We start from the raw sequence: 22,649 nt of genomic DNA, 5'->3' as shown, positions 1-22,649 counted from the left end.
CTAATTTGGTTATCTCTTTTCTTTTGAACCCAGGTCTGCAGAATGGTAATACTTGACCTTCCTTAGCATCAGCCTCCCTCAACCTCAGTAACAAGACGGCGGCCGCCTCTGTTTCCCATTCTCCTTGGCACCGGAGGTGGGCATGCTAAGCTCCAGCCAGTGCGGTCTAAGCAGAAGGGGGGGGGGTGTGGGACTTCAGGGAAGTTTCCACGGAAGGAGGGGGCAAGCTCTCTTCCTCCCTCCCTCCTTGACGTTGCCCGGGATGAGAACAGGACGCTCCCGCAGCCATCTTGGGCTGGGAAGTGACCTTGAGGGTGAGCCACTTGCTGAAGAGGTCAGGACGGGAAGGCAGGAGGAGAGGGGATCCCCCGTGACTTCACCGCGTGACCAGCGTGACAGCGCTTGGATTGCCACCTCACCCTTCCTTCAGGGGAGAGAGAGACCCAGCTTCTCTCCTGCTTCGGCGGCTGCTGCTTGGGGTCACCTGTTCAGGCAGCCACACCGAGTCCTCACAGCCACGGTGTGGTTACGACGCCCGCTTTTCATAGGAGGAAACTGAGTCCTGAAGAGGTAAAGCAACTTGACCCCAGGCGGTCTCACCGGAGGGCCTGCGGGCATATCCCCCAAACCGCAGGTGCCTCCCAGCAGAGTGCTAGATCTGTGCTGGATCAACACTGGCCGCAGAGTGCCTGGGCTCCGGCCAGACGGGCACCAGGAGCGAGAGGGCTTTGGCAGTGGCCCGGTCTGCTGGCTGGGGCCACTGCTCTCTGTGTTCTCACCACATTCGAGCCGTCCGGGCCAGGGCCCTACAGCATTTTGGCAGGGGGCCCGGACCGTGGTTATTAAATTCCTCATACTCCCATCTGCCCTCAAGGAACCAGCAGACCAAGCAGAGGCAATTATTGGAGGCTTTTGCAGAGGGAAGTCACTCCCGCTCCATGGGAAACCGGATGGGGTGGCTAAGTCCCCTGATGGGGAATTAGGATCTGAGAGCTGCAGAAATGGTCTTGTTTAGCTCTCCAGAACCCTGACGTCAGGAGACATTAGTAGGTGTTCAATGTGGGGGCATCAGCGAAGCTTGAGAAGCTGGGCTCATACGGACCTTCTCAGGGCCTTTAGTGGGCACTGGGACACGGAGGGGGTATGAGACACACAACATTCCTTAACAATATCTGTACTCTGAGTGCTTTCTTTCTTTGGAGAAGCACCTTAAAAAGGATGTTTTTTTTTGCCCCTCCAAAAAATATTATCAAGGGGCGCCTGGGTGGCTCAGCCGGTTAGGCGTCTGACTTCTGCTCAGGTCACGATCTCGCAGTTCTTGAGTTCGAGCCCACAGGGGGACTCTCTGCTGTCATCGCAGAGCCCGCTTCAGATCCTCTGTCTCCCTCTCTCTCGCTCTCTCCCTGCCCCTCCTTCAAGGCTCGTGCACATTCTCTCAAAAGCAAAGAACAGTAAAAAATAGTATCGATAGATACCATTTACGGATAATTTATTTCACGTCAGGCACCACGCTATGGATGACATACGCATTATCTCATTAATTCTCAGAAACACCTATGAAGTGGGTACAGGTATTGCTGCCATCTTCTAGGTAAGAACAGGCTCAGAGAGTAACACGCCAAGGTCACGAGCCTGTTCGTGTTAAAGCAGTGATCCAGACCCTTCTGTCCGATTCCTAGCATCTACCGTACAATTCGGCCCCGGAGAGGAGAATTTGCCACACCCCACACAGCCGGCAGGAGACCTTGCTGGGTCTGGATCCAGGGACACATCCCTGAACTGATTCCATCGGTTATAGGCCATGCTGTCCACCGTCGGCCCCGCTCACAGACGCTCGCCCCCACCCTGTAGGCGCCCGAGCAGGTTCCTTCCCCTGGGGCTGTGTTCCTACCGATGCAATCTGATCTCATCCATCTACCTACTAAATATGTATTGAAGGCCTACCATGGGCCGTGTCAGGCACTGTTTAAGGAGAGATTATTTACAGATACACACACACTTGCATGGGTGATGTATATATGCATGCTATACGAAAGCTTCCTCCTAGTGACAGGGCTACCCAGAAACAGAGCATGTTAAAGAGATGGTGACAGTGGTGAGGTGTTTCTTTAAATAAGGAGGCCAGGGAAGGTCTCTCAGGTGTGTGAGCAGAGACCGATATGAAGCGAGGAGGTAATAATGTGCTGCAGGCAGAGGGGACAGCAGGTGCAAAGGCCCTGAGGTGGAAATGTCCCATATGTGTGTGTGTGTGTGAGTGTGCGCTTAAAGGACAGCAATCAAGCCCAGCCCGCCAGAGGGTAGAGCCTGGGGGTGGGAGGTGCTGGGCAGCAAGCAGGTCTGAGGAGTAAGGGGAGAAGGTGGAGAAGCACCTTATATAGGCCAAGGAGAGGGTCTGGGCAATACTCTACAGGCAATGGAGGGCTACAGAGAGTTTTGCGCGTTGGCCCGTTTTGATGCTTTAAAAGGAAATCTGTGGTGTTGGGGGCTGGGTTGAGGGCTCGGTCTCAAATGCCATAGACCCTCCTTGGGCTCCTCTGGGTGGGACGTGGTGCAGGGACCTCCCAAGCCAGGGAGGTGCTGCAACCCTTCAAGCGGAAAGACCAGCGAAGGGCGAGGGTGCCGTGCCGCTGAGGTGGGTTTGTCCGGGCCTCGCAGGCTCAGGGCCCAGGCCGGGCAGGTCTGACGAGCGTGGCCTCCCGCCTTCAGTGGGTCTCGGTGGCCTGGCTCCACGGCCCCCGGAGCTCCCCTCTTTCCCGGTCCGGCTTCTCTGCATCCTGCTTCCTCTGGCCCCGGAGCGCCTTGCCGGCAGGGCCCGTCAGGTTCAGGTCTGGAGGGGAAGGTCAGTGAGGCCCCGCGGGGGAACCGGGGGGGGGGGGGGACACGCCTCTCTCTGCTCGTGTGGCCAGTGACGCAGACACACTGGGAGCCCCGGGAGCCTCTTCGTTTGTGAGCCCTGCCCTAGTTAGCCCCGGTGCCGGGGACACAGGGCCAAGGAGGCGCCCTGAGGAGTGCCCACCATGTAGCTTGCCGGACAAAACTTTAGTCTTGCCAACTACCCTATGCAGGGGATAGTTACTCCTCTGCAGAAAGGTCATCTGCCTCAAGGTCAAGGGAGCCAGTAAATAGAGTCAGCCTGCGTTCTTTGAACTCTGCTAGGCACCTCGTATTCGCTGGGTCAGGACCGAACTACCTATTTGCTCTTCTCCCCTTGTCTGCCGTCAACAAATCGCACAAGGGTGTAGACGTCTTTACCACGCTAGGAGAAGCACAATAAAAAAAGGAGGGTTACGAGTGGGGGCCAGGGTATGGGGAGAGCAGAACCCTTGTGCGTCCTTGGCGGGAACGTAAGATAGCGCAGCCTCTTTGGAAAACAGTTTGGTAGTTCCTCAACAATTGCACAGGCCCCACAGGCCCCACCAGTTCTGCGAGATACGCGTGTGCCCAGGGGAATTAAAACCTTGGGTCTGCACAAAGCCTTGTCCACGAACGTTCATGGCAGCAGTATTCTTAAGAGCCCCCAGACGGAAGCAATCCGATGGCCATCGAGGACGAAGGGGTACATTCTAGAACGCGACGTTTCCCCGACCACAGAACACGATTCCACAGTAAGCGGGGACGAAGCCCGGACGCCCGCTAGGACACGGACGGGCCCTGCAAACACTGGGAAGTGACAGGAGCCAGGCACAAAAGGCCACCGGGTGTCTGATTCCACTCACACGGAATGTCCAGAATAGGCAAATTCACCGACGGAAGGTAGATCAGCGGTTGCCCAGGGCTGGGGGCGCACAGTTGGGACGGGGCATGAGAAGTGATTGCTAACGGGTGTGATGTCTTTCCTGAGGTGATAACAACGTTCCGGAATCGGCCGGTGTGAAAGTTGCGCAGATCTGGATATATGAGAAGCCACGGGCTCGTGCGCTTCAGAAGGGTGAATTATCTCGACCAAGTTATTAGAGAGAACTTGCGGGTCATCCTTCTCCGAAGCTTTCAGGCTAAGCACGGAAGGATCCTTTGCAGGAAGCTCTGTCCCCCCCGCAGCCTCTCAGACACCAAAGCCTGGGCCTGGAATGCGGCGTGCCCACTCTCAGATCAGGCAGGAAGCCTGACTTATCTGTTCCTCTAGCGCACATTCCAGAAGCCTGACTCAGCCTCCAGCACTTGTAGTATTCCTGGGTCAACAAGGTCCCTCCGTCCCGAGTCGGAGGCCGAGTCGTGGGCCCCACGAACACCACCACCGGCCCGGACGGATTGATAAACTTTCCGGAGGCCGCATAGTACCTTATCAGTCGGCAGACTCCGGGAAAGTCCCAAACCTGTCTCCCTGGGAAGAGGGAACTATAGAAGCATTTGCTGGGAGCCTAAGTGCCGGGCCCAGTACGAGGTTCCTATTTAGTCTCGGGTGCCCTGGAGGTAGCGATCATCACCTCCATATTGCTTGTGGACCTCACTTGTGCGGCGAGACGAAATCACCCGTCCCTGCCCGCCAAGTGGCATTAGTTCCCTTCTTCCCCGGTGCGCCAGGCACTCAGCCAGCAGTCTGGATTATTCTGGGCCTCAGTGTCCTCGTCAGCAGAGGGGCACACACCCCGAATCCACCATGCAGGTCGGTGGTGGCGACCGAAGCACCTGCCTTTTTTCTTTCTTTTTTTTTTTTTTTTTTTTTTAAAATGTTTATTTACTTTTGAGAGAGTGTGAGTACGGGGAGGGGCAGAGAGAGGGAGACACAGAATCGGAAGCGGGCTCCAGGCGCTGAGCTGTCAGCCCAGAGCCCGACGCGGGGCTCGAACTCGCGAACCTCGAGATCATGACCTGGGCGGAAGTCGGACGCTCAACCGACTGAGCCACCCAGGCGCCCCGAAGCACCTGGCTTTTAATTAACGCCAGTCCCGTGGAATTAACTGGCTGCTGTTGGCCAGGCAAAGGGAGAGCGGCTCTATGGCCAACCAGTGCGGCCTAGCTCGGAGAGCCCTCTGCTCTCCGGACGCGTGTGATACCCCCTCAGCTTGCAGAGGTGTTCTGTGCTCCTCTGTCAGCACACCTCTCCCCCACCCCCCAGAGCCTTTCAAGGACAGTCCCCTGTCCCCTTCCCCCTGCAAGACCCTCCTTATCTCTACATTAAAAATCCTGAGGGCCGGAGTACCTGGGTGGCTCAGTCGGTTCAGCGTCCGACTTCGGCTCAGGTCATGCCCTCACGGCTCAGGAGTTTGAGCCCCACACCAGGCTCTGTGCTGACAGCTCAGAGCCTGAAGCCTGCTTCAGATTCTGTCTCCCCCTCTCTCTGCCCCTCCCCTGCTCACGCTCAGTCTCTCTCCCGCTCTCTCAAAAAGAAACATTTAAAAAAAAGGAAATCCCGAGGACAGAACTTTGTGGAAACAGTGTTGGGGGCTGGAAGGGCGTTTGAGTGCCTGGTAACACTGGCCGCGGCCCTGGAATCCCCTGGAACCCCTGTGGCGGGCTGGCCAGGCTGGATGGGGTGGGGTGGGAAGCCCGCTCACAGGCCACCAGGGAGATTTCTCACCCAGTGGCCAAGGTCTTCTTTCTTGTCTGGTGCTGTGCCCCGCCCCCCACACCCACCCTGATCCCGGGCCCGGGGAGCCACGCACGGGCTGACCTCTCCCTCCCCCAAACAGGTGGCAACAAAACCACAAAGCACTCGCTTCCGAATCACGTATGGCTTCTTTGACCCCATCAAATAACTTTATTCACACAAACGTCCCTTAATTTACAAAGCCTCAGTCATTCATACACATTAGGGGGATCCACAGTGTTCAAGGAACTTAAATATAATGTATCATACCAACCCGAGTAAACCAAGTACAAAAAATAGTCATATAAAGTTGTTCACACGTAGGTCCTAGATTACCAGCTTCTGTGCAAAACAAGAAAATAAAGAAAAATAGATTTATCAACTAGTATTCGAAGCTAACTTTGTGCCTGGGCTACTTCGTGCCTCCCTCACCCCCAAGTCAGCCCCACATGAATGTGAAATCACCCGCAAGTGCTCCCTTGCTCTGCTGAAAGACGTCCCTGGGGCACGAAGGATTTCTTTACAATGCTCCTGAACATTCCTTTCCTCTTGTGGCCTCTCGCGGAAAGTGGGGACCCCCTCCCCCCCGGGGCAACCGACGGCGGCTGGATTCACTTTTCCATGGGTGGCCGTGGAGGAAACCCTCATATCCCACCTCCTGCTTTCCCTTCTGAGGGCATCGCTCTAGACAGGAGTCGAGTCCCTGCCCACCAAGCCCGGCGGGCAGGAGCAGAGACCGGCCCAGCGTCCCAAACGCCTGGCCTCAGCCCCAAGCTTGGCTGTGGTCAGGCCGACCAGTTCCTAGGTGACTCCAGTAGTGCTGTGTCTGTCTGGGGGCCACCGGACAGGCCAAAGAAGGGGAGAGGAGCTGGGGGAAGCAATCGCCCAGGAGCCCCCGGATGTGTTTCGGGGGAAAGGGGGGGCGCGAGCAGGATCGAAGGTGAGAGGCGCACTTCAGGGGCAGGGCCGGAAGCCCAGGCAGCAAGGGGCAAGCTGAGGGCAGAGAGTTGGGGGGGGTCCCCTCCTTACGGGGTAGAGGCCCAACTCCTGCGGTTCCAACTTTCCACAAGAGACTCTGAGGCTGAAACCCAGACATCCAGCCTATTAAGATCCGTCTTCTAAAAAGGTGAACTGTGACAACATAGAAAGAACGTTCCCACCATGCCAGCTCTACCTTTTCTTAGAAAGACTCAAGCAAAAAATAACCTAACACTGGTTTTCTAGGAGCCAGCTGATATGTCAAGGAGCAGAGAACCTTGGAGGAAGGGAATGGTGGAGGCGGGGAATGTCCAGGGGGCAAGAAGGCTGCGAGGAAGGTGGTGAGTGGGTAGTCTTAGCACCGCGGGGTCAGGGTGCGCGCCCGGCCGTCTCTGCCCTCATCTGCTCTGGGACCACCCCTGGCAGTGCCGTAAAGGAGGCCAGGCCCCGTCGGGAGGCAGATCTCCGCCAGCGTTGGGCACGTTTCTCCTCCAGCTGTAAACAGGGTATTTCTCAAGTAAACATTGAACACACTTCCTCGGAAGGGCAAGCCGTCGGGGGCAAGCCACGTCCAGGCGGGAGGAAAGAACTCCCACCCTCCTGTCCTGATGCCTCTGGGAAGAGAGAGAGGAGGCTAAGGCCTGGTCCTCAGTCCCCGGTGCCCAGAAAGGGGTCAGACGGAGCCGGTCTTGAGCGAACAGATGGCGGCATCCTCCTGGCTAGAGGTAAGAGGGAGGGGACCTGCTGGGGGGGGGGGGTGAGAGCCAGAGTCCAGTCGGTGGTTCTTTTGTCCTCAGCTAAAGGACACCCTATGCCTGGCCGCACCCCTCGGGGTGGGATGGGGCGAGGGGGCAGGGGGACCCTTCCTTCGTGGCTCTCTGTGGGCAGGAATGAGAGTGTGACAGAGGGGCACGACATGGACACGGACAGGGAGAGGGATGCCGCGGGCTTCAGGCGGAGCCAGCAGGTCTGGTCAAGGGAGGGCAGTGGAATAAGGCACTATGATCTGTCTTGCTGAGTCCTCGAGCCGAGGGGGGAACCGAGCCCCACACCCACAGGGCTCAGGCCCAGAAGCTCCGTCCTCCGGGCTAACCTTTTCACAGATCCAAGAAGAGAATGACTGCTATTTTAAGGTCTGGAAACTCCTAGAACTTGGACGGGCCTTCCGAAGGCGGTGGCATGGAGAATGAGGTGCCCCTGAGCTGCTGCGCAGGTGGAGAGGATGAAAAGGCAGGAAGCTGACCGGTGGGGGAGGGGGGGAGAGGGGGAAGGTGGCCGAGGAAGAGGATGGGGCTCCTCGGGTCCAACCCTAAGCTGGTCCACTGGCCGCAGGCAGAGCCGGCGCTCTCTTCGGGGTGGAGAGGCAGGCACTTGGGGGCTAACGAGCGGGCCATCCTGAGCCAGGGAAGGAGGCCCCGCCACCAAGCAAGGATCAGCTGAGTTCTGCGAGGGAAGGGCACGCAGAAGCCGGCTATCCCTACCAGGCCACCCGCCTTGTCCAAGGGCACAGACACCCTGGGACCTACAGGGGCTACTCTGATGCCAAGAGAAGTAACAAAGGGGGACCGCGGCAGCTCCAAGACCTCGCCCAGATGGAGGGAAGGGACCTGGGGAGAGAGGGGGAAAAGTGGAGCAAAAGGTAAATACCTTGTTAGGCCTGAGCCTTCACCAGGGACTTGAGGGCAGGGGCCGCAGGCAGGGAGGGCTGGGGTCGAGTTCGGGGACTGTTTTTCCCATCCGTTCACATACAGAGACAGCAGCCCCCTGAGGGGAAGTGGGGGCCGGGCGACAGGCAGAGAAGGGGAGTGTGCTGTAATTAGGGACACTGCGCTGCCCAACCCCGAGGCGCCCGAGAGGAGACAGGAGGCAGGTGGGCACAATGGGTCTCACCAGGAAGGGAAGGGCCCGGCTCGCACCTGCAGCCCTGCTCCCAGCTGCCAACCACCTGCTCCGGGGGGGGGGGGGGGGCGCGTGGGGAGCAGTACGAAATGTGTTGCGGGGTTGCAGTCTGGGGGGTGGCGTCGTGTGGGGTCTCTCCCAAACTCCCGGGGCCAAAGGACGGCTGCTTTGGGGTCGGGGGGGGGACCCCCACCTTGGTCACACAGCAACCCGAATGCCCTCCAACTACCTCCCCCTATCGATCCTATGCTGGTTTAGAGAGAACAGAAAACAAACGTGAGACAATTCCTTTCCCCTTCCCCCAACACCCTTTCCTGCTTGGCCGTTAGGGGGTGAAAAGCCTCTGAAGTGGCCCCAGCAGCTTCTGGGTGACAGGGACCACACAAGGCCAGTCCCCGTGCCCCTGCCAGGGTTCAGAAGCCCGAGAGGAGGGAGCTGTGAGAGCACTGCCAGAGAGCATGGGCGGCCAGACAGACCACAGCCCGAGCAGACGCTGGTGGTGAGGTCCACGGGGTGGCGCTGGGGAAGCTTTAAGGTGGCAGGTCACAAACGGGCACCTGACAGCTGCAGGGGGTCTACCCCGTCCCCTTCTCTGCTCTCGGCAGGTCCCTTCTTTCCTCACCAGACACGCTTACGCTGAGTGGGGACACCTAACAGTAAGTCCCTAGGGGTGAGGAAGACGGCACCTGACCCTGTCTCCGGCCGTGATACCACAGGCCCACACGCGGGGCACACCCTTCGCGGGGAGAGGACAGTGGCAGGCAGTTCAGGACACCCTGTTCTTATGGCAATGGTCACAACGGGATCTCAGGGACTCAGGCAGTCTCTGTGACAACGGGGACGTTTGGTGGGCACATGTGGGAAGGGGACGATCCAGGAGGCAGGAGGTGACGGGCGCTGACCTCACAGGAGTGACAGCTGCCTGCGGAAGACCCGGCCGTGTCCCAGGTAGAGGTTTGGCACAATAGTTTTTTCCTGGGGCGGGGTGGGGGGGGGGGGTCTTCCTCAGGGAGGGAGACCCGATAACAGAAAGGTAGGCTTGTCGAGCTGGGCGGGGCTGACACTCAACCACTAGGAAGCTGGGGGAGGGAGGAGGGGGGGGGAGTAGATCCCCCCACCTGCCCCCGCCGCCCGCGGACTCCCACCACTGCGTGTCCTGGCGTGGCCCAGAGTTTCCAGAAGCCGAAAGAGAACAAACCCGCAGTTTGGACTTTCTTGAGTTCTCCTGGCCAAACCCTGTCTTCCTCTTCCAGGTGGTTCTTCGCCTCTGATCATTTCTAAGGCCCGAGGGCGAGCAAGGAGCAGCACAGCAGTGCCCGCGTCTGGTGGGGGACACGGAAGGACAGCCCGCAGGCCGCCTCCTGTCTTCACGCCCCCGTGGTGGGACCGACCCCCCGCCCCGCTCTGAGGAAGTGAGGTGTTGGAAGCAGAACCGGGGAATGGGTAAAACCAAGAAGACAGAGGGAAAATAAAGGAACAAAACAAAATAGCTCCCTAACCCCTTATAAAAATTAAAAATGAAATTTACACATATGCTTTGTCCGTGTCGTTTCTCCACAGCGTTAGTTTCTTGCTCTTCTGAAGTCTTAATCGTTTAAATTAAAAAAAAAAAGAAAAAGAAAAAGAAAAAAGAAAAAAAAAAGGACAAAAAATGAAATAAGATTAAAAAAAAAAAAAAAAATGAAGCGAAACTAAAAGGAGGGGGGAAATCCCAAACAAAAGCTTCACATTGTCGGAGATCCAGCTGTTGGGAGATCGCCAACCGACCAAGCCGCCGCCTGCATGTTCTGCCGTCCTCTGTGTGAGACGTGATGAGACTGTGGGTCCCGAGGATCAACCTGGAGGACAGAAGGCAGGGGATGAGTGGACCCAAGGCTGGGGATTTAGGCTCCAGCATCCGACCACAGGACGGCAGGACCTGTCATGTGCTGGGGGCCGGGGAGGTTCCTGTATTCTCCCCCTGCTAGGGAGTAAATCTAGTTATGCTATAAGCACCCTGCTGTAGCGACACGTTATTCTTTCTTTCTTTTTAATTTTTTTTAAATGTTTATTTATTTTTGAGACCGAGAACGAGTGGGGGAGGGGCAGAGACGGGGAGACACAGAATCCGAAGCAGGATCCAGGCTCTGAGCTGTCAGCACAGAGCCCCCACGCAGGGCTCGAACTTGTCAACCGTGAGATCATGACCTGAGCCCAAGTCAGACGCTCAACCCGCTGAGCCACCTCGGCGCCCCGAGACACATTATTCTTTCTCACAGAGGGAAACTGAGGCACAGGTTAAATTACATGACTGACATCACGCACTGACCGAGGGGCAGGCCCTGGCCGGGAACCCAGGCTTGTGGGCTGCAGCTACAAATCCGATCACGAACTCCTTCCCTATGCTATTACGAAGAGTTGCCACGGGACCCCAGCTGTCTGTCCCTGCAGGCCCTGGCCCACTGTCCTCCTCGCCCTGATTGTGCCTCGTGGCCATGCTCTCGAGTTGACTTACCCTATCTCACAGACAAGTGAGGTTCGGGTCCCTGAGAACCTGTATGAGGTCTGAGAACCTGTAGCCGAAGCTCTCAGGTCTCCAGAGGATACAGCATCCCACAGCCACGGACGAACAGGGGTGACTCGGGGCCGTGGTTTAAGAATGAGGTTCTGGAGCCAGAACCTGCAGTGGTGAACAGGTCCTGCCACTTGACCATGGGGTAGATTTACGTCTTCCGCCCTGTGGTCCCATCGCCTGTAGCAAATCGCAGGCTATGATGAGGACCAAATGAACGAATACACATGACATTAGAAACAGTGCCTGGGGCGCCTGGGGCGCCTGGGTGGCTCAGTCGGTTGAGCGTCCGACTTCGGCTCAGGTCATGATCTCGCGGTTTGTGGGTTTGGGCCCCGCGTCGGGTTCTGTGCTGACAGCTCGGAGCCCGGAGCCTGCTTCGGGTTCTGTCTCTCCCCCTCTCTCTGCGTCCCCTCTCTCTCCTTCAAAAATAAACATTAAAAAAGAAAAGAAAGAAAGAAACTGCGCCTGGCCCTATTATGACTAGCTGTTGTTTGGGAACGGCCTTGGTGCCAGGTCTCGGGAGCAAAACCAGCCACCAGCCTTTCAGGGACCTGTTTTCTTGGAGGCTGAGAACACAAGAGCCTACGGAGATTAGCCTTGGGCCAGCCCCTGGCTCCAGCCTGGCTGTCCCCGTCTGAGCTAAGCAGAACCCCGTCCTAGGCAGGCCGGGCACCCAGGGCAGCAACGCTCCATCTGTGTGGCACACGGCCTCATCTCGGGGTTTTGGAGTGCCTGCTCTCACCCTGAACAACTGAATCACACAAGTCTTCCACGGCACGCTTGAAATCCCTCCAAATCCCCCCCTACAGGCCTCACTGTTGGATACGCTCCGTCCGGCCTGAAAGGTCTGCCCTCCCCGCCCAGCGCCCTGCCCACCGTCTCTCGCTGCCCGTGTAGCCCGACCACACAGGCCTGTCATCCTCAGGTCCCGGGGAGATGCCTGGCTAGTCCTCACGAGAGGCCATGGGGTCCGGCAGTTTTAGACAATTTGCTTCCTGTCAGCCTGTTTCCTCCTGGGCGAAATGGGGGTGGGGGGGTGCTTCTTTAACGTCTGACTTGAGTAAATGACTGTAAACTACCTCGCCCACGGTGGGAACTGACTTACTCCACGAACCTGTCCTCCCCTCGGCGCTGGCCAGAAATCGCGAATGTGTGAAATCCGAGCAGGTTGTAGTCCTGTGACCACCAGAACTGCTCCTAGCTGTGGGTGAGGGGAGCAGGGGAGTCCCTGCTGGAGAAGTGCACCGGCGCCTTCGGGAAAGCCATCTGGCCACGTGTTCTCAGAGCTTCAGATGGGTGTAAGACCTCTAGACCCCAAAATTCCACTTCTAGACCTAGTTTAACGGATCATCTTAAAACATGAAAAGGGCTTTACGAATAAAGATGTTCACTGGAGTGTTATTTAAATTTTGACGCAACAACCCACAAATCCAAAAATGAAAGATTGAAGCCAATGATCCATCTACTCAGTGATATAATTACAGAGAAAATGAGGCTGTGTGGTGTTTTGAACATACTTCCCAGGGTTAAGAAAGAAGCAGGTTACGAAGTTCCGTGGCAGACGGTACGGCCATCACTGTGCAACAACCAAAAATCTCCAAGTGGATGGAAATTGGCACGAAATACGTCGAAACGTGGTACTTGTCACGGGTGTGTTTTCTTCTACCCCCACTTAGGAGAGAGGACACGTCGCGTTTTCATGCTTTACTTTGTGATGGGAAAAATCGCGCACTCTAACGGATAAGAAAAGCGGGCAGCCCCCAAGGAAGGTTGGGGAGGAGCAGCCCAAGACGCCAGACCCAGGCTCTTTTCTGGGCTCTTCCACACACAGTGCATGGCGAGAAATTGCCACATCTGTCAGGTGCGGTTAGACCGTGCAATTCCTCCTCTAGTTCAAGGCGAGGGAGGGGGCTCCCGGGGTCGGTAGATGAGTCAAGTGGGGAGTGCATTATAAAGGCACTTTTCGGAAAAGTATTTGATCTGGAAGAAAACACTGGACTTCTCAGCCCCAACCTTTTCCTCCGCTGCCTCTGCTTCCCTGCAGTTAGGTCCCCTCAATCGACAACAACAAATCCACTGGCGGGTCTGGTATCCCAGTTTCTGACTTGGAAAAATAAAATCATCATTAGCACACCCTGGGATGATGTAGAAGCCACCTCAAACTCTGGCTTTATTCAGCCGTGCCCGCTGCCTCCCGGCCCCATGCTTTCAAGATGAAGCAGAGCAACCAGCAGCCAGGGGGTGGGAGGGCTTGGGGGGAATCTCACCATCCAGGACATCCTAAGTCCTTGTAAAATAGGACAAGAAAAGCCCGGGAAATTGTAGGCTCGTGTGTGATCTCCTAAGATAATCTTTGGGACCAGTGACGACCAGTTTCAACCCTGCCTTCCTCCCTCCCCTGGCAGGACGCAAGGTGAGGACAACCTGCTCGAAGGGATGCCCATCAGCAGAGAGGTGGCCCACGGCAGCAGCAAAGCAGTGGTCGAGGAGGCAGAGAGATTCAGAACCCGGGACTCCCTTGTATACACTGAACAAGCAGAACCAGAGTGTGCCCATGGAAGGTCAAACCAACAGCACAGCTCTCCGCAAGTGCTCCCGAGACACCAGCGTGCAATGACCGTTGTGATCACCGGGTCCCCTGCCAGGAAGCCAGGCGGACATTTCCCACCGGCTCCTCCCCCCTCCCCCTGCTTTGGCACTGGGTCTGGTCCTCCCGGTAGGAGGTCCCAGGACGGCCTAGAGGTCAGGGTCTTCCCTGGGGCAGCGGTGGGGTGGGGGTGGGGGTGGGGCAGGGACAATGAAAGTAAGAGGGCTGTCTTCCAGGAGGAGAACCTTAGCCTTGGGTTTCTCTCCCATCTCCCGTGACAGAAGGTCCTCCGACCCTCTTATGGAGCCAATGGCAGTGGCCACACCGGAACACAGGATCTGCGGTCACGAGTGGGAATGGCTCAGACCACCCAGTTCCGGGTTAAAGCAGCAGCGGACCCTCCCGGGCACCTGCTGGAACGAATGGGCCCCCAGGCTTCATCCTAGCAGACATCAGACCCAGCTCCCCGACTGCCCCTTCCATTCTCAGCTTCACCCAGGGGCTGCCTCATCCCTCCCAGTGGAAAGCTTACCTCTGACCACAGAGCCCTCTTGGGAGGAGGCTGGGGCACAACGAAGAGTCGTGTGTGATTAACCTACAGATGACGTCAGCAGCACACTGCGCCGTTCGCCTCCCTGGCCATCTCATTCGGTGAGGATGACTGCCCCAGTTTAACAAGGGAACAGGCCCAGAGAGAGGCCACAGTTCACCCCCCGCCACAGAGCTGCTGAGCAGCAGAAGCGGCACCAAATCCAAACTTCCCCAGTGTCCCTGCCCAATCTCTCCGCTCTGACGGTCCGCACTTGGTGCTCCCAGAGCTGCCTGGCCGGTGGCTTCCGACAGCCCGAGTCTGCGATGGTCCTGGGTCGGGGGGAGAGGGGCCGGGGAAGGCGTGTTGGCAAATCCTGCACTTTCTCATTTCGGCTCTCGGATGAGGGCCTCTCAGCACATCCAACCTTATTTCTCTGTACTTATCGTAACGGCAATCACTCACGGGGGACTAACATGCACATGCTACGGGTTTTGTAGGGAACAACCTATCAAGGCGGTGTTCAGCTCTCTTACACTGCCACCCAGCGTGTCCCCTCGCGGAGCCCTCAGCCAACCACCCGGTGACGCAGGACCTGTCATCACCCGGTTCCAGAGAAGCTCAGAGAACAAGGACTGCACGGCGAGGGGGGCAGGAGGGGAAAGGGTTTGGGCCTAGGTCGGCCTACCCTCCCCACCCCCCCCCCAGCTCCTGCTCATAGCATGTCACGGTCACGGGAAATCCCTTCCTGGAGCGCTTACGCGGAGCTTAAAACCCACGTAATCCCTTCATTTACGGACACGGTCACCCAGGAAAGGGTTCACGGACGGCCTGGCTCAGGTACCGCCGCACAGGCCTGGGGTCTAGAGCACATCACGGGATGCGGTGTTCCTCTGCCAGCAAAGCGGTTGTCTGGTCTGATCAAGGAGACCGGGGAGCAAAGTGCTCCCATTAATGCCACCAGCAGTTTGGACAACGGGAGTGGGGGGGTGGGGGAGCGTGGTGGCAGCGAGGATGACGGTGCAGGATGGATGGGCTCCCACGTCCCCTCCTCCCGCCCCCCCCAGGACGCAGACGCGGAACGCCCAGGTGAAGAGGGGCCTGTCCCGTACTCCAAAGGTGCGGCCTTCCTACTCTGTTGATGTCAAAAGGTCATGTTTTGATGGAACCAGTTGGGACTGGTTGGTGATCCCCCCACTCCTATACTCCGCCTCCTCCTTTCAAACTGCACGGGGTCCTTCAAAATGCACAGGTCTGGGAGCCGCAGGATTTAAAAGCCTCCAGGAGCCACGCCTACGTTTTAACTCCGTTATCTTCACTCAAATGCTCTATCCGAGAAACAGCACAGGCTGAGGTGGGCGGTCCTGGGTTCAAATCCTGCCTCTGCCACTTACCAGCCATCTGAGCCTCCTTTTTCCTTACTGGCCGATGGGGTTTATCCTTTCAGGGTCTGCCGCGAGGATTCAAGGGAACTGCCCGCCCCAGCACTCGCCACCGGGTGGGACACCGGGACGGGCTACCGTGTGGTTAGCTGTGTTAACAGTCACTGCGGTTCTCAGACCCAACTGTACAGCTTATCCAGAGATGGGGCTTAATTCAGGAACTTTCTGCCCCATAAATTCCATATGGAGATGTAACATGAAGGCAGCAGATGGAGTAGTGGAGGAGAGGGGCGCTCTCCAAGCACCTTCTCTGAAAGCGAGCCCCTGCCTCAAGGAGTGTCAGCAGGCAAAGGTACCCTCGGCACCCTTCAACCTGCTCAGGCCTCAAGATGGAGTTTTAATGTTTATTTTATTTTTTGAGAGAGAGAGAGAGAGAGACAGACACACAGAGCGCGAGTGGGCGAGGGGCAGAGAGAGAGAGGGAGACACAGAACCCGAAGCAGGCTCCGGGCTCTGAGTTGTCAGCACTGAGCCCAAAGCGGGGCTTGAACCCACGGACCGTGAGATTGGACACTTAACCGACCGAGCCACCCAGGCGCCCCTCCTCTCATCTGTTCAACAGAAAAGGAAACCATCGGGTTGGCAGGCCCATACACTAAACACAGCACAAACTCAAGCTGCAGTGTTAAGAACTCAACTCTTACCCAAGCTCTCCCCGCAGTCCGGGGTGGTGGTGTCACCATGGAGTTAATGATGCCTCTGACAGCTACACACCATGCAAGGCCTCATCAGTAATGTTTCCTTTGCCCCCAGCGAGGGGCCGTGTAGGAACCGTCTCCACTTTACAGATGGGCAAACCAAGGCTCAGGGATTCGTTTTCAGCCTATCATATGCCGCGGAGGCACCAGAGGCAAGAGGACGGCAGGGTCACAGAGGGGCAGTCCCCTCCCAAGTAGGATCAGCTTCAAACCAAGTCATTCCTCACTTGTTTAATACACCAGAGCCGCTGGCTTTTCTCCTATTCAGCAATCGACATGCCCGCCCCACTTCAGCGGCCACGGCAACACCGTCTGTCCCCTCACTGGCAGAGGGACCGAGGCCAGGAGCGAAGCTTTCTGATATACCATTTATCTAAGGCTTTGTTAGCAACTGTGGGGCTCGGAGCGGGGCTGTTCCACTAGGGAAAACCTTGCCACGAGCGGCCCAGGGCACAGCACACGGGCGGGGTCCTGGCATGCGTTACGGTCTCTGAGCCTCGACCCGGAGGCCCAACGGAGGCGCCAAGTTTAGAAGCAGGTGCCGAACGTGGGGAGAAGACAGATCATTCGTGGAGCATACTGTTACAGAGTGGCAGAGGGCTGGTGCTGTGTCGAGGGTCTGGGCTTCGAGGGAGAAGATCTAAAATGGACACCCCACCTTTTCCCATTACTAGTCGGGGCCCCGGAGCCTCGGTTTCCTCAACTTACAACGTGGACGTGCCCGCATGGGTACACGGGCACCGTGGGGGGTGCGGGAGGTCACGGACGTGCGGGGATGGCCGCGTGAGACCACACCCCAAACCACAACCTCACGGCACCACCAGCTGAGGCAAAAATGCCTGGCAAGGCGACTTGGCTTCAAGTCAGCCCTCTCTCGAGGGGACAGCCTCCTTTCTGCTTGGGGCCTCAGCAAGTGCTGGTCTGGCTGCGTCTTCCCCTGGCCCTCGACCTGCCCCCTCGCTGTCCCGAGACCACACTCACCCTTCCAGGCCTTTTCCACGTGCTTCCTCCCGGAGGCCCCGGTCCCTGCGCTCCGGCGAGCAGACACAGAGGGACCACAGACCCCCACGAGCCAAGCCGTTGTGCTCCCCTCTTTCCACCGCTAACCCCGAGCTGCCTTAAAGGACAGGACCGTCCTGTGCTTCTCCTGAGCCTCTCGGGCTGCCAAGCCCAGAAGGAGTCCAATCCTGGCTGACGGACAGGAACTGGGAGTTCACACGAGGCAGTAAGAGAATGAATTTACAAACTCCACAGAATCATTCAGCGTGACAAGATCTTAACGCGAAAATATGGTTATGAAATCCCTGCCTGTAGCGGGGGTCCCACTGAACGTCCCCCACCAAGCTGGGTCAAGAGAGATGCTCGCCCTCACCTTGGAAAACCGGGCCACTTGTCCAGGCTCCAGCAGGTGGCAAGGCAGGAGCTGGGATGCTGCTTGTGCAAGCGGGCCACACCATGCCGCCCCCACGTACCTTCCGAGCTGGGTAGAGAGACCAGGCGCACGGGGATGAAGGGTTTCCCCGACATGACATCGCCTACCTGTTACAGGACTGGGGGGCTCCCCGGCCGATTTTGGCCCTCTCCCCCATCCCCTCCCTTACTGCCCTTCTGTTCAGTCTAGAGAGGGAAGCCTGAAATCCAGGGGTGGCCACCTGGAAAATGCAACAATGCTCAACGACGCGCCTTAGCCGGCCAGGGAGGGGGTGGCGGTGAGCCGGCCGGGGTCCTGTCGGGCAGGGCGGACACCCACACTCTACACTCGAAGCACGCGGGTTGTTGCAACAGGTGGTGGCAGGGCGGAGAGGGGCAGGGCAGCCTCCCCCCCTCCCGAGGAACCAAACACCAGCTCTCCTGCAGCCAGCGGCCCACCTCTGTCTCAGAGGCCACCTGCCCTGCCTTCAGCATCCTCTTTACCCACTCATGCGTGTCCGGAGGAAGCAGCCCCAGGAATTCTGAAAGGCAAACCGTCACCCAGGCTGTAAAGGGCACAAGTCCAACTACAGGAATTTACTCCTGCGCTGCAATCTGCTAAGAGACACTAAGGTAAAATGTGGAAAAATGATACAGGACCTCGCCTGGCCTTGGGAACCCGTTTCCGGTCATCTAGCTTTCCCTGCTGTTTGCCGAGGACCTCATTTCTTCCTGGGCCACCAGGGCGCTTGGGAGCAGGGCAGCGGTTCTAAATCTGGGGCCCTCGGAACTCCAAGGATGCGCGGGGACTGCAAATGCCCTGAAGCCACATGAAGTATCACAGTGCGTGTCGGTCCTGGGCCTTTTTCTGGAGGGACAGCTCCAACACTCAGATTCGGAGAAGGGCCCACGACACAAGGAATCTTGAGAACCATGGGCACCTCTGCGGGCTCCCTATCTATCAGAGCAAAAACTCTGAGCAGAAAGCAATGCTGGAGGGCTTACTGGGGTTCCCCACCGCACAGGTGAGCACGACAAGCCAGGCCGGGGCTCAGGGCTGCGGGGCGCACTGCTGGGGGGCAGGCTCCGGCTTTACTGTGCCAGAGCCCTTCCTCCAGGTGGGCTGGGGAAGATCCCCTCCCTGCAGATGTTCAAGGCAAACCACAGACTCCTCTTTTTTTAATTTTCTTAATGTTTATTTATAATTGAGAGACAGACAGAGACAGAGCACGAGCATGGGAGGGGCAGAGAGAGAGGAGACACAGAATCCGAAGCCGGCTCCAGGCTCCGAGCTGTCAGCACAGAGCCCGACGCGGGGCTCGAACCCACCAACCGCGAGATCATGACCTGAGCCGAAAAGTCAGTCGCTTACCCGACTGAGCCACCCAGGAGCCCCAAACCTGACACTCTTAGAGTGGACAAAGGCCGTGGGGAGGAGACAGGCTCTGTGCCGAGTCAGCTAAGCTCGATCGGTGGCCCACTTACCACAGTGAGGACACACACTGTCGCGGCAACAGCTGGCAGGGCCTGGTTTGCTGAGCGAAAGGGGAGCGGGCAGAGCTTGGAGCCAAGATGGCGAGCGGCTGCAAACAGATGGCAGCCTCATCCCCAGGATGTCAGCCAGGTCGTCCAGGGCAGGGAGCGTTTCCGCATACGATGCAGCCAGCAGGTACCACGGAAGCTTGCAGACTCCGAGCCCGGGACGGATTACAGCAGTGTTCCTGTCGTCACTGCTGTGGACTTGCCTAATAGTGTTTCAAACCTTCCCATTCCTCCAAGTGCGCGGCCCCAAAGCTTGCCAGATGCCCAAAAGGAAGTTTTTTTTTAAATTTTTTAAAAACGTTTTATTTATTTTTGAGACAGAGAGAGACAGAGCGTGAGCAGGGGAGAGGTAGAGAGAGAGAGGGAGACACAGAATCCAAAGCAGGCTCCAGGCTCTGAGCTGTCGGCACAGAGCCCGACGCGGGGCTTGAACTCACAAACCACGAGATCATGACCTGAGCCGAAGTCGGACGCTCAACCGACAGAGCCACCCAGGCGTCCCCCTCAAAAGGAAGTACTGGCAAGACCCAAGAGTCGGACATCTGGAAGGTTCTCTGGTGACCAGCAACCACAGGACTGTACCCCGCATCACCCCCACCTGGGTCCAATCTGAGGATGCAGAGCCACTTAAAGCTGGTCTTCCTGGCCTTGGGAAGTCACCTCGGGAGACCCTCAGGAGCCAGGGAGCACGTGACCTGGTAGACAGGTACCGGCTGGCACTCCAGATAAACTAAGGGGGAACTTTCTGTCTGCAGAAACAGCCCTGGTAATTGGCAGTCGGCTACAGGGACACCCTAACTAATTCCCCTCCTCAACTGATTAAGCGTGGGGACGAAACGATCGCTGCCAAGGGCCTCAATCGGTCCCCGAAGAGACTGAGGCGCAGCTGTGGCTGCTGTGATGAACAGACAAAGGGCTCCGGGGAGAATTCTCCTCGCTGGCCCCCTGCCAGGAGGAGATCTAAGGTGCGGGCACAGCTAAAGGGAAGAGGTGGTTCTTCCATATGGTGATGGGACGGTTGGTGGTTATAAAAGGCAAGACTCCGACGAGGTCATTCCCACAGTGGTCTGGGCAAAAGGAGACCATATGGATTTCTGGCTACAGCCACCAGGCGCAACGAGGCCCGGCGTGCCCAGGGGAACGCGCTGGGGCCACTTGCTAAGGGGCCTGGCGCTCTCTCAGCGAAAAGAAGAGCCCTGCGGATCGCTAGCGGAAAGCCACGTGAAAACGAATGATCAGCCCGTACGGCTTTGGCGAAAACAAACAGGCAGATCGAAGGCCAACGCACCGAGCTGCCGGTTAACCGAGCTCTCCCCGTGTGCTACGACTTGCGTCGGGCCCTTCCTGCTTCTCGTGCATGGAGTCTTCGCAACAGCGGACGGTGAACGGCCGTGTCCAACGGGTACCACTGAGCAGACGGGAAGTGGGGACCCAGAGAAGTCAGGGGGCTTGACCAAAGTCACCCAGCTAGGAAGCGGGAGGGCTACAATTCAAACCTAGATTTATCAGCACACCAGATCCCCAAGCAGGTGCCTTCCTGGCACCAGTGTGGAAGCGCCGGGCTCCCGATGGCTTCCCCGGGTGTGGCCCCATCGCCCTTCACGGGCTCAGGAAAGGGCTGTGCCGTCTCGCACCTTCTGGAGGCTGGCACGGTCGGGTGTGGCATCTCCTCCCTCCCCCTGTGCGGACTGGCTCATCTGCCGAGAATAATACCGCCTCGTATACAACCACTGCCACCCACCCCCACCTTTTCTCCAGGGCGAAGGTCACCCTCCTTAGGTTGACATTCAAGGCTCTCGGCAACTTCACGCTATTTCGCTCTCCCACTGCACCGCTGTGTGAACCAACCCAAAGACCCGCTCTTGACACAGATTCTCAATGTTCTCATGCGGTGTCCCTTGCTGAGAACACCCGTCGGCCCTCCTTTCTTCAATGGCTACCTTAAGTCACAGGTCCCACGTGTTGCCGCCATTACCCACTTTCTCAACCAAAAGCCAGTGCTACCTCTGCTGAGCTCCCAGGAGCACTGAGCACCGGGCCGCTAGACTTGCTAACGTGACCTGTCTTCAGAAGCGGGTGGAAAAGAGCAGGGACACCTCTAGCCCTGGAGGTGGCATTTGCTAGCCACGCGGCCAGTGGGGCAAGTCACTTCCTGTCTCTGGAGTGGAAAGGACGCCATACCCAGGACCCACGTGAGGTTTTAACAAGATAATAAACATAGTGGGAGAGTACGAAGTTTGGCCAACGGCATGTGCTCAGTAAGCGAGTGAGTGAGTGAGACAGAAAGAGAGAGAGAGAGACAGAAAGAGAGAGAGACAGAGCCCCCCATCCCCTGCCCTCACGCCTTACGATAATAATAAAGACTCCAGGCTGTACCAGGCCTGTTCCTAGGCAGAAACAAATACAGCAAAGGCAAGGCCACCAGCTAGCTGCAAAAGCTCTCAGGAAGCATCTGTAAAGGAGTAAAGAAACGGACGGTTCCAGGGAAAGAGATGCGAACAGGCAGGGCCAGCTTCTACCCTGTGCCCCACATGCCTTGAAAACCAAGGCGTCTGGGGACAGCTGAAGGACTGACTTTGAAGCCCCTTTCCCCGTGTCAAGTTCAGGCCACGGGGCCGCCCGCAGCTCTTGGTTCTTGCACAGACATGCCCAAAGGCAACCGAGAGCAGAGGACTCCCCCGCACCTTCTCCCCCTGTATTCCTGTCCTTAACCCAAAATAGAAAGTAGTTCCCAGTTTACAAATTAAAGTAGCTCTCAAAATCAATTTTATAGCCAGCAATCATGGTCCTGATGTTATATAACCACACACACACACACACACACACACACACACACACACACACACACACAAAGAGCGAGATGCCAGCACTAGAAAGCTGCTCTCTGGCAGAACCAGCAGCCTGCCCACGTGACAGGACGCTGCACAGGTTTTCAGCTCTGAAAAAGCAAAAGTAAATACAAAAAACAACAAAACGCTATGTTCTTGGGACATAATTATAGCAGAGTGCATATGCAAATCAAGACAGAAGAGCCAGACACATCAGTCACCTAATGAGAAGCTGATTACAAAAGAACAGATCACAGGAAGGCAACGGTAATCAAACGAGGGCTGCGAAGGCAGCCTCGGGTCTCAGGGGGCTCTCGGGGCTCAAGAAGGTATCCCGTGTTTAGCCCCAAATTTGGGATCCAATGGCACCTCAAAAAAGACCCAGAAAATCACATACAACTTACCAGTTGCCTGTCTAGAGGAGAGAGGATGGGTTTATGGCCACAGCTCCAAGATATATCTGTGTATTTTCCAACCCCCAGAGCCCCTCTCCTCCTGCAGGGTTCATGGTCTCGTACATGGCTCTGACCCCCAGCCCAGAGATTCACGGAGCCACCCCTACCTTCGTCTCCCTCATTCGGTCCACCTGCAAGCCTCCGGCGATTTCCAAATGCACCCCGAATTCACTCTTCCCCGTCCCATGCACCATCCACCC

General features: G+C 57.3%; 1 protein-coding gene across 2 annotated transcripts in view; it reads right to left on the bottom strand.

Annotated features, from left to right (window-relative positions):
* Positions 1 to 6,871: 6,871 nt before the first annotated feature.
* Positions 6,872 to 22,649, bottom strand: part of STK35 (serine/threonine kinase 35) — a 43,071-nt gene continuing 27,293 nt past the window's right edge. For both annotated transcript variants that reach the window (XM_043602726.1, XM_043602728.1), the window contains exon 4: positions 6,872 to 10,242. The gene's annotated coding sequence lies outside the window, so the exon portion shown is untranslated. The remainder of the gene's footprint in view (positions 10,243 to 22,649) is intronic.

This window comes from Prionailurus bengalensis, chromosome A3, assembly GCF_016509475.1.
Source record: "Prionailurus bengalensis isolate Pbe53 chromosome A3, Fcat_Pben_1.1_paternal_pri, whole genome shotgun sequence".
Lineage (NCBI taxonomy): Eukaryota > Metazoa > Chordata > Mammalia > Carnivora > Felidae > Prionailurus > Prionailurus bengalensis.
Note: the sequence above shows the minus strand (reverse complement) of the source record. Positions and strands in the feature narration are given on the sequence as shown.